Source organism: Typopeltis vanoorti, chromosome 18 (genome assembly GCF_054136105.1).
Source record: "Typopeltis vanoorti isolate ZY-2024b chromosome 18, IOZ_Tvanoo_1.0, whole genome shotgun sequence".
NCBI lineage: Eukaryota > Metazoa > Arthropoda > Arachnida > Uropygi > Thelyphonidae > Typopeltis > Typopeltis vanoorti.
In genome coordinates this window covers 106097829-106114114 of record NC_143566.1, presented here as the reverse complement: position 1 = coordinate 106114114, position 16286 = coordinate 106097829, and the positions used below count along the sequence as shown (strand labels likewise).

Genomic DNA, 16286 nt, shown 5'->3' with positions numbered 1-16286 from the left:
TTTAATTTTCCTTACCTGAGGAAAAAACAGAATTTTCTCAGGAAAGTACCTGAGCTAGCTTTTCCAACATCAGACACTATTGCAAAACAGCGTCACGATCAGAATAAATTTTCATAAATCACGATGTTGTTATTTAAATTTATTATTATCATAACTGTTTTCTGAATATGTCTCCAAATCTGCATCTTCTGCAGTTACTGTATGCGAAGGCTCCTACCTTTTTTCCCCGTTCCGTGAAAAGCAACTCCATTCCATCCTAGAACATACTTCTTGGTTTTTATTGCCTTCTCTACACTTGATAATTGCGACACGGCTGAACTTCGTATGCAAACGCAAAGCTTAGAATTTGTATTTGCATCTCTGCTAGAGTATAGTAAGACATACAAGTAAATCTCGTCGTGCGCGATAGTTCTTACTCTCACGTGAAGATTAAATGTAGCTAACGATTGCTCTCTTACTTGTTTCTTGCTCAGAAATGTTTATCATCCAAAGGAGAGTGGAAAAATTTTAATGCGGACTATAAAGTCTGAGACTATTTCTGGGCAATTCGATGCGGGAGATGCATGTTTATTCAAACTCCGTAGATAAATAGACGCAGCAATCTTAGATTTTTCGCAGCCATTGCTAAACATAGTAATATGCAACCTTTTCCTGGCTATCGGTAGATTTTTCTCGACTTGTTCAGCATTTGTTGTGACTATCATTCTGGAAATTGAGTTTTATGTTGAGTTTTCTTTGTAAAGATTTTTAAAAATAAAATGCCATATAGTTCCACCTCATGGCTCACAAAAGTTTATCATGCGTTAGTATAAATGCTAACTCTATGGCTCTCTAGTATGAGATCTATTTAGTTTTGATCTTTTCAGTGTTCGTTTTGAGTGCTAGAATAGCTACTTCAGAAACACTGATATCTTCTGCAAAGAAAAAATTGTTCTATAATTTCGAAAATATATTTCTACAAGTAATTGAACATTTCATGCTGGTTCCCTATTTCCATTTTAAACTAGAATTTACCTAATTTTAATTAGTCGCTTTTCGCGTTCATATTTTATTTTAAATATTGGCGAAAGAGGTGAGAATTAATTACAATTCTCCGCAGTTGTTTGCGTCGGTTAGAACTATGCTGAACCCCAAGTAAACGTGTCTCAAATCCCTTCCCAGAACGGCAATTTTATTCCCCAAAGCGATATCAATTTGCATAATGTCTTAGCTATCGATCAACACACATTATTGTAGGCACTACAAGTCAAGGATGCCTCACCCCATATAAATTACTTTTGATGATCTAATTGTTAATGCTTCCTTCCCTCCATTTTTAAAGAAGGCATAGAAATTTTATTTAATTTAAATAGAAACGGCTAATGTATCGTAAAACCATTGGGTAATAACATGGCGGCAATACATACTACATATTACTTCAAAATCTGTGCAATAAATGACTGGGTACTGGTATACAGTTGCTTTTTCCAGTGCCGCCAGGACCCAATAAAATATCTATTACCTGTATTTGTATCATGCTATCATGCTGCTATTCTAAGTTTGTAATTACTTCAATAATCAATAACGATCATCATTAGTTTGTTGCAAGATAAAGTTGAGATTTGTGAAAGGAAAGTGGACAAGACAATAATAAATAGTAAATCCAACGAAGAAACCCGTGATGCTTGAATATCTCCGAATATAACTTTGAATCATCTAAAAGCCAGTCACATTTTGCTTTACCTTCAAAATTGATTACAAGTATTACATGCAGCGGAAGTAGGCTTAAGTGATAACTTGATGCGTTTGCTCCAAGTATATTTGGTTTATCCTAAACGCATTGCACTAGTGTTGCATGAAGGCGCTAAATAATGCAACTAGTTTTTATTTGTGTCTGAATCAGTGCTGCTGCTGACGATTTAAGCAAAAATTCTATATTTACAGGGCTATATCTTTAATTTAAAAAATGAGAAGAGGCTCAGTAGAAGTTGTCCAGACTCAAAAACGAACGCCTTTACATTTCAAATATAACATAAGTAGTGCTGCTTATATATCAGGGAAATAACGACGAAATTCTGTTTTCTTCTTTCACGAATCTAGGCCAGGTGGCCTGTTTCGGACTCATCCCAGCGTTTCATCAATCTGCCTTTGTTTCTTCGACACTTTCGTTTGTAGTTCATCATCTTCCTGGGTATTCTATCATATGCCGTTCGTTCTAGATGCCCTTTTCATTTGATTCTGTATTTTTCTATTGTTTCCATTATTGGTGTTTGGTTTAGTTCTTTCCGTGTCCTTCGTTTCTCTTCTGCGAATTAGATTTATTTTAATCTCTTTTTCTTATTGTACATGCTTCACTGTAATAGTGTTCGTTTTGATAAAATATTATACATTCTTAGTCTTTCGTTTTTTTTTTTTTTTTTTGGAGGGAGGGACTATTACTAGCCTTAATGTTTTGTGTATTCTTCCACTTGCTTTGGAGAATTTATTAGAAATGTCTACATTTTCATCTTACTGTATAGCCCAAATAATTAAAATCGGTGACTTGTTCGATTATTTCATTGTCTACTGTTTTAGTTCGGATTTGTATTTTTCCCTTTGAATACCATAGTTTTACTTTTTCCTTGAGATTGACATCTTTTATATTTTTATTATTAAATCTAGCTTATATACAGCTTTTCGTAGATTGTCCTCAGTTGTTCCAAATCTCACTTGGTCCTCTGCAAAAGAGTATGGTATCTAAGATAGAAAATAATTTTATGTAGATTCCTTCTTTGTTGGTTAACCTCCATTTTTTATTATATCATATATATTCCAAATAATATTAGAGATAGATTGCATTCTTTCCCAAATCCTTCTGTTACTTCAAATGTTTAGGTTCTGTTTTCGCTTGGTTTTGTGCTTATTACTGTTTTCTCATACAGGCTGTAGAGTAGTTTTAATAAATTTATAGGTTAATGGTTTTTAGTATATCAGCATTTATATCTGTCTGTCTTATCAAAGGCTTATTTCAAAAATCTGTAGATGCATTTCCAAGTTCGGTTCTCTTCTTTTCTCAATTAGTAGTTTGAGGCTGAATGTAGGATCTCCCAAATCCTTCTTCCAAATCCTTCTGTTACTTCAAATGTTTAGGTTCTGTTTTCGCTTGGTTTTGTGCTTATTACTGTTTTCTCATACAGGCTGTAGAGTAGTTTTAATAAATTTATAGGTTAATGGTTTTTAGTATATCAGCATTTATATCTGTCTGTCTTATCAAAGGCTTATTTCAAAAATCTGTAGATGCATTTCCAAGTTCGGTTCTCTTCTTTTCTCAATTAGTAGTTTGAGGCTGAATGTAGGATCTCCCTTTTCTAAAGCCATTTGCTCTTCATTTATAATTTTTTCTAGTCCACAGTTGATTCTGTTCTTCAGTATTTTGGCATGTATAGCATAACCCGTGTTTAATAAGCTTATTCCTCTGTAGTTGTCATAGTTATTCTGTCTTACTTATTTAAAGATGGGCATCGCAGTTGCATGGTTCCAGTCAGGGTCCATACCGGAGAAGTAATGTAATATTAATCCCAAATGATACAAAAAACATGGCGTTGTTGTATTGGCAAATATTCCCCCTGAAATGTTTGGACATAAATGTTTTCCATTATTCCCATATCAAAAATAAGAAAATTAGCAATAAGCAAATGCCATTGCCATCCAATGGGTAAAACTCCGGGAACCTTGATAAAAAATTAAATAAAAAATATAATATAATTATCTAATTATATCTTGATCCAAAAAGGCGAAAACGGAACGAAGTTCAACTACTATATCCCAGCATGCCCTGTGTACTGTAGTAATGGCAGGATATGACCTTTGATGTCCTTGCAATAATAAACCATCCACCAACTAATCTCTATCCTAGCATGCAAGCCGAGCGAAAAACCCATGCAGATCCACGCTCCCCTACGTTCGAAAAGAAAGAGATGTGTGATCTACAGGGTTATAGCTTTAATTTTAAAAATAATCATGAAAATTCGTTCGGTAGCGAACCTGTACAGACTCAACCAAGAAAACCTTTTTCATTTTATATATTTTTCATATTCTGATTGATAAAGTAGAATTCATGCAATAAGTTTCAACTAAACCTGAATTTTAACTAATTACAGTGTATACCAGGGGTGGGCAAGTTCTTCGGTAATAAGAGCCGCATATAATACATTTTTGAATGTTCCAGAGCCGCAGAAAATATTATTTTAAAATTGTATTTATAAATAATAAAAAATATAACTATATAGTAGTCCTACTCACCAAAGAAGAATATGTTTAGTCTCTACTCGTTGAAGGCTTTGATTGATTCTTTATTTGTGCAGTTAATAGTTTAAAATCTAGCTGGTAGGATGTCAAAGCTGTCAGAAGGTGAGGTGGCTGTTAGTGAGGATAGCACGATGTTTTGACTTGACAAATTTCATTACAGAGAAGAGAGATTCACAGCAGTAAATTGTCCCAAAAGTATAGATTAGTCGTAAGCCAGTTTTTTGAAGATTGGGATGCTTTGCTTCTGTGATTTGTTTCCAAAATTCAGTTACAGATGAGCTTTTATTTAATAGCTTCAAACCCACATCTTCCTTCAGCTCAATAAGCTCTGTCTCTATTGAAGCAACATCCGTGGTAAAAGGTGCAACAGGACATCCATCGTTAATGACTCACAAAAGGATTCACAAGAAATTCAAAACATGGCTTTAACTTTTTTAGTTTCTCAAATCTATTCTCAAAAATCATTACAAAGTGTTTCTAAGTTTCCTTCCTATTGTTTCAGTTGTTCATATATCCGTTTTATACTCTTCTGTTGCTCAATCATTTTAAACAAGGATTTTATAACTTTCACTAAAATCAATCATAATTATTTATTAATCAGAAAAGTACTTATCAACACTAAAATTCACCAGTTATGTTCCGCTACCACCACAAGCACGTAACTTTTATGTACTTGGACTTGATCTTGGACTATCACACAGAATGCTTCTGTGTGATAGTCCAAGTAAAATGAAGAGTGATGACGCAGAATCCAGGCAACAGAGGCCGTGGGTAATGCAGCGATCATAGTAGTCACTTTTGTAACTAATTTTGGCAGGAACGACACAGGCCATAAAATGTTGAAACACGTTTTACCAACCAAATACGATAATAAAATTCACATTAACAACCATTTTGGTCGGTACCATTTAAAAGCTAAAAATGTAAAGTTTTAAAATATCTGTTTTTTGCTTATCTTTAAAGCATTTACGAAATAAAATATTCTAATATTGGTACATACTATACATTATTAATATAAAAGTTTAGAAAAAATGGCGATGGAAACCAATATTGTCTGAAAACCAATAATATGGAGCCGCAGTTTGCCCACTCTTGGTATATACATTAATAAGTTGGTATTTTTGGAAACAAGTAACAACGCCTCTTATATTCTTTTTACACTTGCTTTTCAGTCATGATCATGATATTTAGATTTGCTTTCAGAAGCTATTGTGACATCGATATTACAAATGTGTATACGAAAAATCTCTCTCTCTCTCTCTCTCTCTCTCATTTAATAAAGAAATAATGTTCGTAACTGTTATCCTTAGCTAAGTCTATTTTACAGGGTCATAATTAAATATAACAGGTTTATAAAGGTAAACGAAAAATGAAAGAATGCTTCTGTGCAAGTAGAAAAGTTGAAAACCAAGAAGTTTGAAGCATGGAAATATTAGTTTGGAAAACGTTGGTAAGCTACTAACAAAATCTATTATTGTTGGTAGCAAAATTGTGGAACATTTTAATGCAGTAATTACTTGTAAACTTAATCAAGCCAAACGATAAAAACGTTAATTGATGTTAGTGTATTCGAGTTCTTATTTGTCTGATACAACAATCACGTCATTTCCTGGTTACTCTGGAAACCATTTGACGCTGTTTGAGAACAAAATAGTAGTTCTGCCATCTATCGTTTAGATTAAAAACGGAAACAAAAACTCTAAAACTGGTAAAAAAATACAGCAGTTCCTATCATATGCAGTTTGGCTTTCTCTGTCAATTTACGGCTAACTTCTCTTTGAACGGTTAGAAATCTGGAATAAATAAAGAAAAACCCAATACCACTAAGCTTTTTTCCTCTTTCCCCTTGGCGCTAATCGGTTACTTTATATTTTTTTGCTTTTTCGATTAAGGCAATACTCGAAGTTTTATTTGTTCGTGCAAATGACAGAGAGACGATTGCTCGTCGTCGGGTTTCCAGGCTTCGAGAGCAGCCGGGTCATTTTTGCTATAGAAGATCGATAGGGCCAACATAGCGGTTCCTTCTGACATGTGTTTAATTTCCTCGACAACTCTGCGCAACATTATGGCCAGGCATCCGACAAGAAATAGTTGCGAAATGGTAGATCCAGTGCGCTAACCGAAGAATCTTGACTCAAATGATTTATTTGAATTCTGCGGAAAATAGAACTATAAGAAGTTTATGTTCATTAACTTGAGAGCCTATTAGTTGCTTCCTTTTTTTATTTAATCTTTGAGAAATTCCACAAATATTAAACAATCTGGAAGTTTAATGTTTTCATAGATTAAAAACAAAATATTTCCATGTCGAGTTTTGGCCAGTTCTGTCGCTAATTACGAAAATGATCTTGTTTTTTTTTTTTTTTTATCTTTGAAGATTGCGTCTCTTTTCAAACTGCCTTCTTTCGTTCGTTCTCAGAGGGCGCTGCACTTACTTTATGCTGTTGTTATTTGTAAATTTGACTTAAAATCCGAACTAGTTCGCTTCTACAGATGACATTTTAAACTCAACCTCGGGCAGCCTATTAACGATCGATAGTGCTCTTATGCCGCCTACACTGCTATGCTACCGATCAGCGATCAATATAACGCGCCATCGCCCACTCTCCAGGCAAATTCTTCTGTGAAACTTTGCCCAATAGACAGCGGCAATTTCCTCTCATACTCTGCCTGAATGAAACTAATTTAGGGTTATCGCATTTTCGTATTTTAAGCTGATGATGGCATGCTAACTCATCTTGTATTATGTTCGAAATACAGAGTGGAAAATACAAATAATGCCGTTGGAACTTGATTATTTTTATCATTAATTCTTGTGTGTGTGTGTTCTCTTTCCTAAATTAGCGCCAACCTTGCTTCTTGTTACTAGATTGTGTTTTGTAATTTTCAAATTCACATTTGTCCGAGTAACAGCCAAAATTGAAACCATCTTGCAATCTTGGGCTAGCAGTGAATAAAAATTTGAAATTCAAGGAATATATTGTAAAAATAGAAAAGGCAACTCAAAGGTTTGCTGCAATGCTAAGAACTTGAATATGTAAGGATATATCAGACCAAGTGGACTATTGTACTCAGATCTGGTAACCAGGATTAGCAAGGGATGAAGAAACTTGAGAGATTGTGCAGAGGCGTTTACAACGATGATTTCTAGACTTGAACGTTAGCTACAAGGATAGTTTGACAGCATGCAACTCGCAGTTTGTTAGAAGCTGAAGAGATGACAAGTGGAAAGGACAAGGTAAGGTAGTGGTGGATTACATATCGACTTACATGTGGTTTTTTTTTTTTTCTTTTCACATAGTGAATGGAATTCATCACCCGAAATTATTGGGAATACTAAGGGTGAGTGAATTTGATTATGTAATTTGAATATTTCACATGTTACAGGTCGAGTACACCTTCCACGATGAGTCCATGAACCCTATGTAGGTTTGTTTTAATAATAAGATACGGGGAATGCAACTTGCGAAGTCTAGTGAATAGCAAGAAGATGGGAATACGAATTGTGGAAGAGATTTTTCGTGGAATGGTAGAATAGATTGTCTAAGCACAGAGTATGAGCAAGAAAATGAGGAATACGTTCTTTGCTTAGAGAGTAGTTAAATAGCCGAATGCATGGCCCAAAATTGAGGGTGAAAGCACTGAATGACTTTTAAGGCCCAGTTCGATGACCTTTATGTGCGATAGAGGGTACCCCAAGGTTAGTGACTCGATATCGTCGGAGGTCTAATATTAATAATAATCTAGCTGCAGGAACTTTAGGACATGGCATTTGAGTTTGTGTAGTTTTCAAAATAACTATTTGGTTTCAGTAATGCCAAGGTTTGTGTGGAAATAAATATTTAACCTAGAATATTTATTTCTTATTATCTTTCTTTTCAAAAATTATCCAACTTGTACCTTCCCAGGCAAACGTAAAAACGATTACTTTTTCAAACATTAACAAAATAAATCATCTAATGCCTTTTATTACCCAAGGGAGTAGTTGAACTCTAGTCCTAACTTATTTCTATGAAAATCGTATCACGATGGGCCTACATTCCAAGTCATCACCGCTAGTTCAGTTTACGGCTATCAACGATTTCAAAACCTCGAGAGTATATCAAGCTGCCGCCATCTTGTGTTCCCAAATCGTAACTGGTATTACTCTCTGAATGTTATTGTCAATTAAAAACTTTCCTGAATGGGGGGAAACCTTACTTTCTTGTGTCAAAGAACGACTAAATCTTGAATCGGTTAACAAAAAAGTTCTAGTCACTAGCTTAATAATGTGAAGAGTAACTGATTGTTCATTATCTAGGAATATGCAAAACAGTAGTGAAATATTAAGCAGCTTTCCTTTTGGTGAATGCCTTTCACATAAAAGTATTTATCTTAGGCTATATGTCTAACTATATATTAAAATGCCCCATAATTAAGTACTGTAAGAGGTTCTCGTTTCACATGAAAAATACTGAAACCCATTACTTACTTTTTTGTCAGTTGTAAGGAATAAAGATCTGAGAAATTCTTTAACAGATTTACTCAGCTCTACTGTTCATTAAGTTAGTACTGACAGCGTTCAGAAAGTGCCGATGTATCTGCAATAGTGTCTGTATATTCATTGAGATTTTCCACAATGTTCTTTAAATCTTTTGTATTCCCGATCTCTTAAAATTATGGTGTTTATTTAATTATAATGTGTGTGTGTGTGAAACACTTCTGTCACTGAAAACGAATTTTGCATAAAGATTTGATACTTTCCAGTCATTTTTGTAAGTCATAGCAGAAAATGTGAGAGCCTTCGTCGCTCAGTGAGCATAGACGAAGCCCTCGGAAAGACCTGGGATCGATTCTCGTCAGTGACATGAGGAACCTTCGTCTGGTCTCTTTCGACGAAAGGTGAATTAACCGGTCTCATATGGAGGTAGGGGATATTTTCACCGGAAACTCTGGTTTTGCGCCCCCCAGAACAGGCAAACCGGCCCCATGAACACACATCGATTACAGTCATGAATACGTCCCAGCCATATGCCAGTCCGAACTCGGATAAAATTGGGGGGAGGGGGGGAAGCAATGGTAAAGTACCCTGTAAAAATTTTCCACTATGGCAAAGTATTCCTCACCAGGAATACTTTGCCATAGTGGAAAAGCTCTCGCACATTGCCATAACTTGCTTACTTATGGTAGTAATGGTTTTTTTTTTTATGTAGCATATCAAGTGGTTTAAATCATTACTTTTATAACATTTTAACATTTTAGCAGAAGAGAACGTTTCAATATTATTTTTTTAATTATCTTTATTGGGACTCGAACCCGTCATTGAATTTGCCACCTTTGAGTTGTTTCTCAAAGAACTTTCCCAGAAAGCTTTATGGAATTTTGACATCGCTTAAAAATTGCCGTTCTGAATTGTCACAGTAGTTCTCATCATTCATTAGTAAGCCAGAGTATATTACAGGCTTGTTTTCGTTACTTCGGTAAATTGTTTCAAGTTCTTACAATGTTAACAAAGCCCTGAATCTGTAGAGAATTCTAGTTGTCGTTAAATTCGACGGCAAGTTTGAGTAATCATTAAGTTTTGGCCGCAGTAATGTTGGAAGCGAGCTAAGATTATGATGGATCGCTAAATTTAAGGACGTACAATTTCCTTGTTTTCGGCTTTAAGATATGATATTCACTCGAGCATGACGAAAACACTTAAACTTGCAACGATGGATTGATATGTCAAGACCTCGAATTTTTATTCTTATAAAAGCAAGCACCCGATTGGGATAATCGCAAATTTGTTGTGGTTGGAAGAATTCGCAAACCGCACAGCACTTAACATGTTTCATGTAACCTGTATTAATCCTTTCATTTAAAACTTTAATTTATTTTATTTTATTTTTCTTTATTTAGTTTTATCTTTCATAAACTCGGAAGATAATCGTAAAATATAACTTTTTACTTATATTTGGACTTGTTATCGTTAATCTGTCATGTACATTTATCATGGAATATCTCTGAACAAGAAACTCAACGGTCTCTTGGTCCAAATAGGGACACAGTGTATAATTTCCCCACCTACACTCGCTACCGTCTCAGACAAATGCATCTACCCACATTACCACCATTCTCCATGGTGGAGAATGCATCTCTCCGTTTAGAAAATCTTCTCATCTATCTAGTAAACCTCAAGTCACATCACTGCTCTTTCTATTCACTATATTCTGCTCATTACACCCGCTGTATCTTCATAGCCTCTGTTATGGAAATTCCATTTCTTCAATTCCTTCTCCTTGATGTTGTTCCATACACAGCTCATATTTAAGGAATCACCAATTTGATCGACTAACTTGATGTCTAATGTTATTCATTGCAGCTGAAATATCAGCTGGTCATGAAGCAACCAATGAGATTCTTTTGAAATCATCTCACAGGTTACTAAAAAAAACTGGAAATATCAGAGTGCATGCATTCCCAAAATCAGACAGGTCTGATGCCATCTCTTTCTTGGTCTTCCGATTCTTCTTTTTCCACCTATTTTGTATCTGTATAATTTCTGGTAGTCTTCTTTTCCATTGGATTTAAACGTTCTATCCATTTTTGTTTAAACTGTCGTATGTAGTAATTAATTGGTTTTATATTCAGGGATTGTAAAATTTCTTCCTTTGTTTTATGGTCCCACTTGGTATATCCATCTGTTTTTCTGAGAAACTTTATTTCTACATCCCCGAATTCCTGTAGGTATTATTACTAATTTTTCAAAAATCTTAGTCACCAAAGAAATGCAAACTAGTCTATTGCTATTTGCATTTTATTATCATCTTTATGCAAAGCAACTATTTTGTCCTGTTTCCGCTCCTTTGGGATTCTTTCACTTGTAAGACTTTCAGTGAACAAGTAGGTCAGTGGCACAAGGCACTTCCTTATCTCATTCGCTCGACTGAGATAAGGAACGCGTGACGAAACATCGCCCAGACCCAAAATCTTGATGATATCCAAGGTACTTATACAGAATTTTGTGAAAAAAACAATGTCGCCATGATATATCCACAAATTAGACTAAGGACTCATTGGGATAATATACCATATATATGAACACTATCACTTACAATCGATCCTGGCTTTGGGATAGAGATCAGTGGCGGCTTGTGGGTTGAAATCGTGGGGGTGCTGCAACTTTCGAAATATACATACACACCGTAAGTACAGTGTATACGTGTTTGGATAAAATATCAAATTTATGGTAAGAATTAAAAAAAAAAAGAAAAATTAAACATGAAAAAATATTGTTTATTATCGATAAAATTATACAGTTTAGTATAATTCAAAATTACTGAAAAATTACTATAACAAATGTTATGTCTTTAATTGTAATATCCAAATATTTAAAGAGACGCAGTAAACACGATAAACACTACGAACACTCTACTACTGGCGCAAACTGCATTTAAACAACAGTAGAACTGCGCGACGGACAGTGCCGCATTACGCTAATAGCTGGCATCTCACTATGACGTGTATATGCTTGCACGTAGCAATATGACACTGTGGTAAACACAGTGCTGCTAGCGCCCTCCTAAGTGCCACAGTATGGATTTTTATTATTTTTTATACAAAATATTAATAAATATATTTATATATCGAGAAAAATTGGGAGTGCTGCAGTTCCGCAGTGCCTATGCACGAGCCACCCCTCATAGAGATAGTCTGTTGTAGATGCGAATTGAATTTTCGTAAGCTTCCAAATACAGTATATATATATATACTGTATTGGTATTAAAACGGGACATATATATATATATATATACACACACATCCCGTTTTATAGTATGCTTAAATTATGTTTGTAATAAATCTTAATTTTGTCAATATACTTGGAAACTTACTTCTAACTAATCAGCTTTATTTTCAGTAATCAGTACTTTATGAGGACTCTGAATAATGCCCATATGGTTGTATTATTCTTCCTCATGTTCTATTAGAAATTACGAAAAATTAATCTCTGTACAAAAGTTTTAACCCGATCTCAAGTTCTGTAATTTCACCTCCCAAAATAGCTCGGGACTGAACTACTTACATAGAAAGCTTCAAATTACAGCGCCCTTCATCTAGAGATAATGTAATTAATTTATATTTGCCTTCGAAAATAAGCTGATTAGCAATAAAGTGCCACAAGCATCCTGTTTTAATACCAATACGAACACGTCCTATCCTGATTATTACTTACCGAAATTCCATAGAAGGCTTACATTAATTTGTTTATTAACAACTGCTGAGAGACTGTTGCATGAGTCGGGAGGGCAGTAAAATAATCCCAGTTATACGTCATTAATGGTAAGTTGATGGAAATGAAAGATAAAATACCAGTAAGTAATTCGGTGGCGAAATTAATGAGCGATGAACTTAGCGAAAATTGTACTAGAATTTGGCTATTGGAATATATTTAGAAATGAGAAAAGAAAACGCTGTGTTGATAAGGGATAGTCTCGGATTGCAATAAAAGTTATTGAGACACAATCCAAGATATCAGAAAGGAGCTCAACGTCATTAGCATTCAATAATGTGTAAGCAGAGCTAATCTAAGGTGGTATAGCCACTTCAACAGAATAAGAGTAGAAAGATTAGCAAAGCAGGTTTGCTTACCAGAAAGATCGACGCTGATGTCATCACCATTTCCTTAGAAGAGCAATTGTAAGAGCTAACTAACCAAAATCGCAGATTAAGGAGGGGAAAATACTTCCACTGCATAAAGGAGGCTCCAAGACAGAAGTGGCAAATTATAGGCCAGTCAGTATATCAGGAGTGGTGGTTAAAGTTTTGGAGAAATTGATAAAAATTAGAATTCGGGACTGACTGGGCAGAAATATGATACTTTATAAGGGACAACATGGTTTTGTGAAGGGTTGCCTTAGTAACTTGCTTACTTTCTATAATAAAGTAACAGTGGAGTTGGATAAAGGAAATCCTTACTCAATGACAATGCTGGACTTTGCAAAGGCATTTGACAGGATTCCACACGGAACTCTGTTGCATAAATTAGAGCAAATGGGTATGGATCCGAAGCTGGTGATTTGGATTAGAGGGTGACTGATGGACAGATATCAAAGTCCTCTGTTGTTTGATTTGTACATTAATGATATTAGAAATCAGTGGCGGCTCGTGGCTTGAAATCGTGGGGGTGCTGCAACTTTCGAAATATACATACACACTGCAAGTACAGTGTATACGTGTTTGGATAAAATATCAAAATTATGGTAAAATTAAAAAAAAATATTAAACATGAAAAAATATTGTTTATTATCGATAAAATTATACTGTTTAGTATAATTCAAAATTACTTGAAAATAAAATCCATTCTTCTTGTTTTTTTCGAGCGAAAAGGTCATAACTTTTTTCTTGATGTTTTGTGACTGTTGAAGAAATTTTTCTCCGTTGAAATCATCGCAAGTGCATTTAACCTATCCTGATTCATAGTGCTCCTCAGAAATGTTTTTATTCTCTTTAATGTTTGAAAACAGCGTTCAGGCTCTGATGTAGTCATAGGAATTGTCAAGAGAATTGTTATCAATACAGTAATTTCACTAAGAACACAATCTAAATTATTTTCTGTTATAAATTTTAACCATTCAATTAATTTACAATAATCATGCATGTCTGGTCTACTGTAGAATACTCGAAGTTCAGTCTTAAGTTTTTCTTTGTTGATCATGGGTCTCACTAAGTTTTTGTTTAATATCTACAGTTCCTAAAAGCGACAAAGAAACCATTTTCAATATGTTTTTTGACGTTTCATGTTTTTCAGTTTTTTTCTTTCATTTTATTTATATTTACAAAACCATCTTTTGTTCATTTCGTATCACCTCCAAACAACAAACACGGAAAACAAAATAGTGCATTTTTCACTTCACAACCACATAGCCAACATTTCTTTTTATACCACTCTGTATTAAAATGTACTTCTTATCATTGCTTATTCCTGGCTGAGATATTTGAATATCGGGTAAAGGACGGCCTCTTATTTTAATAGAAACTTTCTCAGCGAGAGTCAACTGTGAAAATTTAAGTTTTGTAGTTCACTTACAGTCACTACTGTCACAGAACTTATTTTTTGAGGTTGCATTTCTGAGGTCAAATTTGTCAATAATCCCAATAATGTTCTAAAATAAAACCTATAACAAATGTTATGTCTCTAACTGTAATGTCCAAATATTTAAAGAGACGGAGTAAACACGATAAGCACTACGAACACTCTACTACTGGTGCAAACTGCATATAAACAACAGTAGAACTGCGCGACGGACAGTGCCGCATTACGCTAATAGCTCGCATTTCACTATGACGTGCATATGCTTGCGTGAGTAGCAATATGATACTGTGGTAAACACAGTGCTACGAAGCGTCTTTCGCCCTCTTAAGTGCTACAAGATGGATTTTTATTATTTTTTATACAAAATAAGAGAATTGTATAGGATTGTTGATGATAAAATTAAATATTACACGGAATTATAAATAAATTAATAAATATATTTATATATCGAGAAAAATTGGGGGTGCTGCAGTTCCCCACTGTCTATGCACGAGCCGCCTCTGTTGGAAATACTTGCAAAGGAAATATCCACTTGTTTGTTAATGATGTAAAACTGGAAAGAGCGTCAATTCAAATGATTTAGATATCTTGCAGGATGACTTAATATAGGCTGGAGGTATGGTCTAAAGTAAATAACTCTTAGTTTAACGTGGCGAAGTGTAAGGTGATGCCCTTCGGAAGGATTGAGATCACATGCTGTGTACTGTATTAATGGAACTGAACTGCAAAAAGTTGACGAGGCAAGGGACTTGGGAATTATTGTTGACAGAGAACTGAAGTTTAGGAGGCATATTGCAATGGTTACCAAAACATCACATCAAATGACATGGTTGTTGAAGAACACACTGATAAGCAAGGATAGGGAAGTGATCGTTCCACTTTATGAGGCATTAATAAAACCGCATTTGGACTACTGTTCAGATCTAAAAACTAGCCGGTAGACGTATGAGAGGAGATATGAGAGACGCATTTAAGTCATTGAAAGGGTTTTATAGGATTGATACTGATGAGTTTTTTCTGTGCAGTGCAAAAAGGGAGAGAACATTTATGTATTATTATACTACATATGTCTATTATTATGTTTATATATATATTAAGGATTAATGTAATATAACTTTTCATGTGTGAGCCATACGCTAAATAAATAAGGGAGAGACTGAGGGGTTATCCCTGGAGATTGTGCAAGAATGTGGTTAACAAGGGTGTTAGGACTAGATTTTTTGCTTGGATGGTGGTGAATATGTGGAATGCTTCGTCTGTTAATGAATTTAAAGAGATGCATGGTAGATATTGTGTGAGTCAATGTAGAGTCTTTCGCGATGAGTCTTCTGACTCCATGGAGACACCGTTATAATAATAATAATGATATAATAAGTTTATTGTCATTCATATATACATATACAGAGTATTTACAAATACATAATTCAGATTAAGTACAAATATATAAACATATATAAATTATAATAAGAATGCTGCATTTTTTTGCAATATTTCACGAATGTATTTCAATGCTATATTTACGATAGATTAAAAAGATTTTTTTTATAATAATGAAATACTTTTAGAGTAAGTATGTTGATGTCTAAAATGTTTACACAATTACAATAATCATCTTTAGTGACATTCCAACTTGTAATTTTTACAAAATTCAGCCCTTAGTGCTGCATATGTGATTTTTTTTCTACATGACATTGGAATTAAAATTTTGATAATAATACTTTTTTCCATCTATATTGCATCTGATTAATGTTATCAGTATCTTCATTATTGTTTTGTTACATAATCTTCAGTCTTTGATTATGAGGATTACTTGTAGATAAGTGAGGCGGATTAATCCCACCTACTTCGAAGCTTGGGTTAGCTTTTATGAAGAGAGTGGGATTTAGCCTTCACTATTTATGTTGTTGTTGCTGTTTATGGATGGGATGTAGGCATCGGATGCTGGTGATTTGTGATGTGTATATTA

At 34.4% G+C, this 16286-nt stretch overlaps 1 protein-coding gene across 2 annotated transcripts in view; it reads left to right on the top strand.

Moving 5' to 3' along the window:
• Positions 1-16286, top strand: part of LOC150097028 (ubiquitin-conjugating enzyme E2Q-like protein 1) — a 163419-nt gene that overhangs the window by 95583 nt on the left and 51550 nt on the right. The gene's annotated exons all lie outside the window — the stretch shown is intronic.